Here is an 8046-nt window from a genome sequence, read left to right on the forward strand (position 1 = left end):
TAGTTTTGCTTTTTCCAGAATGTCATATAAATGGAATTATGCAGTGTGTAGCCTTTTTACATTAGATAGTTTCATTTAGAAAGATGCATTTAGGATACTCTGTGTCTTTGTGTGGTTTAATAGCTCATTCCTTTTTATTGCTCAATAATAATCCATTGTCTGGATGTAACAAAGTTCTTTACTCATTCACCTATTGAAAGACATCTTGGTTGCTTCCAGTGTGGGAGGATTATGAATAAAACTGCTATAAACATTGACATGCTGGTTTTTGTGAGGACATAGGCTTTCAAATCAGATGGATAAATACCTGGAAGCACAACTGTAGGGTAAGACTATGTGTAGCTTTTTTAAAACTGCCAAAATGTCTTCCAAAGTGACTGTACCACTTTGCATTTCTACCAGCAAGGAAGGAGAGTTTCCTGTTGCTCCACATTCTCACAAGAATTTGATATTTTCAGATTTTTGGATTTTAGACATTCTAATAGTTACATAGTATCATCTCAGTATTGCTATAGTTTGCAGTTTCCTCATGTCAGATGATATTTAGTATAGTTAAGTTCTTTTTATTCCTCACATGGGATGCCTTTTATTTTCTGATCTTTGCAAATTTCCACACATTATCCAGCCTTTGTTCAAGTGCTTTATCCTCGTAAAATCTCTACAAATCTTATGAGCCCTTAGCAGCACCTTCCTCTTTTGACTTTCTATTGCACTGTAGTGAAGTTACATCATACTCACATCTAATTTGCTCAAATTCAACTGCAGAGCCACAATCTTTTCCTGTGATTATGAAACCCAAAGTTTTAAGTTTGCAGCCATGTATCTGGTGGCCAAACCTGACTTGGGCATTGAGAGACTATCTCTTTATTCATCCACATAGGGTCAATCTTCATATATTTTACTGCAGAAACATTAATGTGTTTGCCCAAACCTCTACTGCAATGTTAAATAAATATACTGTATATGTGCAACATATTACCCTGAAAATCATCCTAGGTTTAGTAATCCTTAGGGAAGTGGCAGTATTTTAATTTTCTAGGGACAGGGAGGAAATGGCTCTGAAGAGGTTGAGAGATCCCTTTGCCTTCTGAGAGCAGAGGGGACTTTCATCTTCCTTTGATAGTGTCTCTGGAGAGAAATGGCTTCAGGGGGCATTTGGTTAGACAGGTCCAGAAAGATCCTAGTAAAGATTTCTGGGCCTTGAGGTTGGTCCTAATGTAGAAAGGAGCTGTTGTATCTATGGGGAGAGGGAGGGAAGGTCAGTGAGCATCACAAGTGTCATCTCTTAGGTAAGGAGACAAAAGTCATGCTCCCTCACCCACTCCTTCCCAGACCTTGAGAAAACCATGGAAAGAACTGAGGGTATATTTTTATCTGTTAAATGGGACCAAACAAGTAAGAATACAGGTCAGGTTATAAGTCAAGTTGGACTATGAAAAACAGAAGAGGTTCTATTTCTTAGAGTCATGAGTTTGAAGGTTAAGAGTCCTACCTGGCACACAGAGGTAAAATGATACCTAGTCTTCGCACAGAGGACTAGATATCCATATTATTGAGATAAACTGCCCAACGCACATCTGGAAGGTATTTGAATCAGCAATCAAATCTGACTAGTGATTCACAGATCAATGTAGTTTCCTCTGGTTTTCATATGTTGATAGCCCTGTGGTGTCCCATGGACTGATTACTTACATTATGGTATTTATCCATATATTTTCCCCACCTGTGTGCTCCATCACTTTCCAACTTTCTTCCTGGTACCATTTTGTGAAGTGAATCAAGATAAATGCTTTTCACAATTCCCCTACCCATCGTAAGAGTAATCACAGTTGCCAAGAGAGAAGTTTTAAGACTGTGATTTGTAAGAATATAAATCGGTTTTATACCTACAGGCAAAGCAGCCTAGCATGGCAATTCCTCATTTAAAATACATTACCTTTGTCATTATTTACTTCTTTCACTGGAGAGCACTTTTGTATGAATGTGCCGTATATTTTGTCCTAGTTGAATCAAACAAAGAGTTAATTTAAAGGAGTAGTATCTAATTTCTTGTCCCTGGCTATAAAAGGGAAGGGAGCATCTGTTTCTTCTGGATGGTGGTGGTGATAGTGGTAGTGGTGGTGCTGGCTGATACTGATGGTGATGGTGGTGGTGATGGTGGGTGGTGGTGTGGTATGTGTAAAGCATTTTGTTTTTTAAGCCATTAGTTTGAGTAATTTAATTCATACTATCCAGTTATAAGTTTTAAAAAAAAATTCTTGAAAGGAAGCTGATTCCCTTTGTTTGACATCATATAGTAACTATCTACCCAATGTTTTTTTTTTTCACTTTGACAGGTAAAATAAACAAAATCCATTTTTCTCTAGGCAAAAAGAAAACTTCAGACATTTGTTATCAAATAAACAATATAGATACACTTAAGTATTTCTAGCTACTTTGCTCTGAACTTTTAATAAAAAGTCATGTCTCTGACACAGAGATTGTAAAATGGAAGAATAAAAGCTCCTAGTGTAAAACATTTCAGTAACATCAGATTACGGTATGTTTTCTGATACACTAATTTTTTCAAATGTGCCCTTGTTGGAGCTGTGTTTTAATGGCAGTACATATCCAGTTGGCAAACACTTAAAAGACACAGCTTTTTTATAGTCGAAGACAATCTGGGATAATATATGGAAAAAGACATGGACTGTATTGATAAATAACTTTCTATACTGATACATAAAATAAGAAAATGGGGCAGAGTATTACCATGGCTATTAACAGACAGATGGTGGGGTGCTTCAATATTGCAAGAGCTACATTTCAATTCTGTCCCCCTAATTAGTTGGTAATTGAATAACATATTGATTCTTTAGTTTCTCCTTCCCTTATTTTTATAATTAAAAAAGGGAAAGGGTTGTTAGAATAAGGTAGAAATGTTTGGTTCATGTGTTTAGAGGCCGTGGAGGAAAGAAGTTCTGTGCATCTGTGTTCATTAGGGAGGCCTTCCAGGAGAAGAGCACCAAGACAAGCCCATAATGATTTTGTTGTTAAGAAGTCATATTTTTTTTTACAATGCTTACAATGTGAAACTTTCAATGCTTAGTTGATTGTAGCCTTAAATGCCCTGCAGAAGAGAAACAATTTTATTCCAGTTTAAATATAGATTTAGGAAGAAGCAACAACTTCATTATTTCTATTGTTTTTGTTTTTTCTCCTAATTCTTCTTTTCAAATATGTTCCTTTTCTCCCTCTAATTTAAAAGATAGTATAGGTTAAAAGTAAAAATGTGGAAAACACAAAAAGTAGAGTTGGAAAATGAAAAATCTACCATATTCCTGCCATCCAAAGAGATCCACTGTTAACATTTTGTTAGAGGTTTCAGGTAACTCTTGGCAAATAATACTGCTTAACTAACAACCTCAAAACTCTCTATGGTTTACAACAACAAATATTTATTTTCCACTCATGGGTCTATGGGTCTGTGGGTTGGTTAGGTTGATTTTGGCTAGACTTAGTTTGGTCTGGCTCTAAGTAACAGGTCCCGGTTGAGCCCATGTCATGTGACATATTTGGGGCCCCCAGTTTAAGAGACAGAACTACAATTTTCCAGTGAAATGACATGAAGGGGGTATAAGCTAGACTGGGAAAGAGTGGGTGAGGCTGTAGATGAAGTAGTGTTGGCCATTGATTGCTAATTACTAACATTGTGGATTTGCTGTACTATTCTTTCCACTCTTATGTTTAAATTTTTACGTAGTGGGGAAGGGTATAGCTCAGTAGTAGAGTGCCTACTTAGCATGCATGAGGTCCTGGGTTCAATCCCCAGTACCTCCATTAAATAAATAAACAAACAAACCTAATTACTACCTCCCCCAAAACAAAATTTTACATAATAAAGAGGTAAATTTGTATCTAGAATAGTGCTCTTACTATTAGAAAAATTCTTTAATACCAGTCCTTTAATATCTACATACTGCATTATTATTAATTTATTTGGTAGCAAATTCTGCACATTCAGTGTCTAACCTGTGATCTGGTAATGGTCATGAGCTGGTCTTAAGATCCTTCCAAAGGCCCATTAATTTTTATTACTCCTGACTTCTTATTTGATTTACTATGTTTTCAATAACAGATCCAGACAAAACTGGAAAATGTTTTAATAATGGATCCACCAGGATTACCATCCCCTCCTCCCATCCCTGGCCAGGAATAGTCATACCCAAAGTAATTATAAAGTTTGTTTATCCATAGACCATCTGACACCCTATGTATTTGCTGTAGTTCCCAGGGTTTATCAGCTGCATTCCTCTATTAAACTGTGAGAGGGCTCCTTTCAGTGGGGACTGAGCAGAAGGGCTCTCTATTCTGACCCCACCTGGCTCCATCTACCCCTGCATTTAAGAAGGTAAGACATCCTCAAAGAGGGGCTAGCTCATCATAGTCTCCTTTAGACTGAGGTCGAGGAAGATCACAGCCATTAGGACCAAATCTCCTTTTCCCACAGGGGGACTAATACAGGACATCCTCTCTGTCATCAAATGCAACTGTAAACCCCCCACAGTCATCGGACACATCCACTGATGGGAAACTCAGCCATAAGACTGAGAATGATCTATCTGCACAGCCCTATCAGGAGTTTCACCTATAAGAATAATCTATCTGTGGAATAAGGACAGCATTCCCAGGAAGTCATCACTTGCTGAATATTCTGAGTTCTTTGATTTTTAAGCACCTATAATGCCACTAATTCTTCTACTAGACACAGGTGAATCAACAGTCTTAACTGGTAGTTGGAGTTACTTTCTTTGTAGTGCTAGAAATTTCACTATTTGATGTGGTTATCTACTGTTGCACAACAAATCACCCCAACAAATCAAACGTAATGGTATTTAAGAGACCAACAACTGCAGATTCTGTGAATCAAGAATTCAGATAGGACACAGCACATATGTTGGTCTCTGTTCCATGATGCCTGGGGCCTCTTATTCTGCAGATTCAAAAGGCTGGGAATGTCTTGAAAGGCTGAGGGCTGAAATCACCTGGAGGTGTCTTTATTCACATGTCTGGCAGCTGGGCTGAGATGGCTCCAAGGCTGGGCTCAGCTGGGCTGTCAGCCACACTAACACTTGGCCTCTTCCAAGCTTGGCTTTTCACAGCATGATCGCTGGGTTCCTAGAGTGAGGACCCAGTGAAGGAACTCCTGTAGAGTGAGCAGTCCAAGAAAACTGGGGGGAAGCTGCATGGCCTTTCAGGACCAATTTCCAGAAACCACAAAGCATCACTTCTGCCAGACTCTTACCAGCCGAAAACAGGTACACCACCACTGGATTCATCCGGGAGACAGAGCCCACCTCTTAACAGGAGGTATTTCAAAGCATTTGGGGGGCATGTTTTAAAACCGTCACACAGCTTCAGATTCCAGGGGGAGCTGCTGTGCCTTCAGAATCCCCAGGTGAGGGGCTTTGCTGTCGGCATGACAACCAGCATGAGTGCAGAGTAAGTGCTGTCTGGCTTTGCAGTCTGAACAGAGTGCTTTCATATTCTTGCTTCTTTTCCAAAGTGCTTTCCCAGCATTCTTATCTCTGAAACAAAATGTATAAGTTTGACTATTTCACTTGTGTTTTTAGAGTTTTTTAAAGGCTCAATTCTTTTCTATATCTTCTGAGGAGCTTTTCAAATAGATCATTGGTTTTGGTGTTAGGGAAAGAAATGTTTCCTCTGGCTGTGCAGCCTCTGGTTTCTTGAATTCAATGGATAAACCAGTTGAGGTCATAGTCCTTGCAGGGCAGGGTGTTTTTGACACCCCTCCAGCTGTAGTAGCTGCAAGAGGCCCCTTCACCCTGTGTCCTCACCAGTTGGATGTTGCCAGAGAATTAGGCAGGCTTCCACCCTTATCTCCTCAACACCCGATACCAACCATTTCATGTAATTATTGGCTACTTCTGTTTTATCCCTGGCAAAATTCATGTGCTGTCCTTTGCTCATTTTTCTATTAATTAAGCTCTTTGCATTTTTGAAACAAAAGCTCTTTTTATGTTTACAGAGCAACCCTATGTTTTTTCATTTTAAAATGAAACATTTAAAAATAGTCTTATTTTTACTTTTTCTTTCATTTCTTTTTATTCTGTACTCTAATTTCTGTAACAAACATATATCCTTAAAAAAAAAAAACCACAAACACCCCTTAGGATGGCTACCATTTAAAAAAACAAACAGGGATTACCAAAGGTTGGTAAATTGGAGAAATCGAAGTCCTTTTGCAGCTGCAATGGAGAAAAGTTTGGTAGTTCTGCAAAAAAAAAAAAATTAAAAATACAATTACCATATGAACCAGCAATCCCACCTTTGGGTATATATGCAAAAGAATTGAAGCAGGGGCTCAAAGAGCTATTTGTACATGCATGTTCATAGCATTCTTCACATTAGCCAAAAAGTGGAAGTAACTCAAGTGTCCATTAAGGACAAATGGATAGGCAAACTGTGATATATACAGACAATGGAATATTATTCAGCCTTAAAAAGGAAGGATATTCTGACCTATGGCACACCATGAATGGACCTTAAAGACATTATGGTAAATAAAAGAAGCCAGATACAAAAAGACAAATACAGTATGATTCCACTTACATGAGGTACCTAGAGTAGTCAAAGTAGAGGGGTGGTTGCCAGGGGCTGGAGGAAGAGAGGGGTGGGGAGTGGTTTAATGGGTACAGAGTTTCAGCTTCACAAGATGGAAAGAGTTCTGGAGATTGGTTATACAACAAGTGCATGTGCTTAGCACTACTTGAACTGTACACTTGAAAATAGTTAAGATGGTAACTTTTATGTTACTCCTTCCTCTTTCCATTTACTATGTCTGTCAGACTTGGTGTCAGTTTTGCTAAAATTGTAAAAGGGATTGGGAAGCTTTAACTTTTTTTTTTTTTTAGAATACTTTCACTTGGCTTACAAATTGTATGCAGCTTTAAGGAGTCACTGAGGTTATTCTTTGGACTGCCTTCCTCCCAGCTATCACTGCTAAAATTCTCCACCATTCCATGGCTGGCACAGACCACGTTTTTGGTGGTGCTACCTCTTATGAGGGCAAAAGGTCAGATCTTCTGGAGTAAAGGGAGGGCAAAGGTCAGCCCTGTGCTTACACACTTCCCTCCCTTAAGGTCTCACCCATCCTTTCCTCCTTCCTGGCAAAGATCCAAACAAATTTCCAGCTCTTATCCCATCTCTTGCTCTTGCTCCAAAGACCTCCACCCTGCCTTTGAAGGCTTTTGAAGCATGTTTGTCTGTTGGTCTTGTGTACCCATGTGTTCCTAAACTCTCACCATTATCAACTCCCATCTCACTTTTATGTTTCCCTTCTTAATATCAAAGAAAAAAGGGGAAGAGAGCATGGGGGTTGAGGGCGGAGGGTGGGGGAATTCAGAGAGGAGCCCATGAACTAGGCTTCTTGTTGTCTGTAGCAGTTTTTAGAGAGCCACAAAATGGGTGGGTGCTAGCTTCAGCAACAGGAAGTGACGGTGATATTTTAACGTCCCCACCCTAGGATGTTTTTCTCGCCTGCTCTCTGTGCACTACTGCAAAGGCCTTCCAGCTAGAGTGCTATCATGCACACTTACCCCAGCCAATCTTGTCTACCTTCGTCAATATTCATTTTAAAATATAGATCTAATTCTGCCTCTCTCCTGCTTAAGCCCTTTAAGAGCTTCCCATGACTTGGATGATGAAGACTAAAACCCTTGACATGCTCTTAAGGACCTATGGAGTCAGCATATGCCCAGCTTTCCAGCTACCCCATCCATAGTCCCTCACCCTAGCTTATGACTGAATAAAGAACTCACGTTCTTTTGCATTCTCAAATGTTCCAAGTTCCTCTCCAAGCTCCTGTCTAGAACCTGCCAGACTCACTACTCTCATACTCTCTGCCACCACCACCACTTCCCCCAACACACACAAACCCCTTCCCCTTGACCTGAGTAATTCCTATCCATTTTTCAGATCTTAGATCTCAGTTTCTCTTTTAAGGAAATCCTTCCCAACCCGGAGTATATCACACTGCCTGTTGTA

The 8046-nt window shown here is 39.4% G+C and overlaps 1 long non-coding RNA gene across 1 annotated transcript; it reads right to left on the reverse strand.

Moving 5' to 3' along the window:
• Positions 1-4127: 4127 nt before the first annotated feature.
• On the reverse strand, positions 4128-7767 carry LOC140689730 (uncharacterized). Its single transcript, XR_012064804.1, has 3 exons — positions 7599-7767; positions 6209-6274; positions 4128-5567 (listed from the first exon to the last, which is right to left on the reverse strand). It is a non-coding gene; the product is annotated as an uncharacterized lncRNA (long non-coding RNA).
• Between the last annotated feature and the right edge of the window lie 279 nt (positions 7768-8046).

The sequence above is a fragment of the Vicugna pacos genome, chromosome 3 (assembly GCF_048564905.1).
Source record: "Vicugna pacos chromosome 3, VicPac4, whole genome shotgun sequence".
NCBI lineage: Eukaryota > Metazoa > Chordata > Mammalia > Artiodactyla > Camelidae > Vicugna > Vicugna pacos.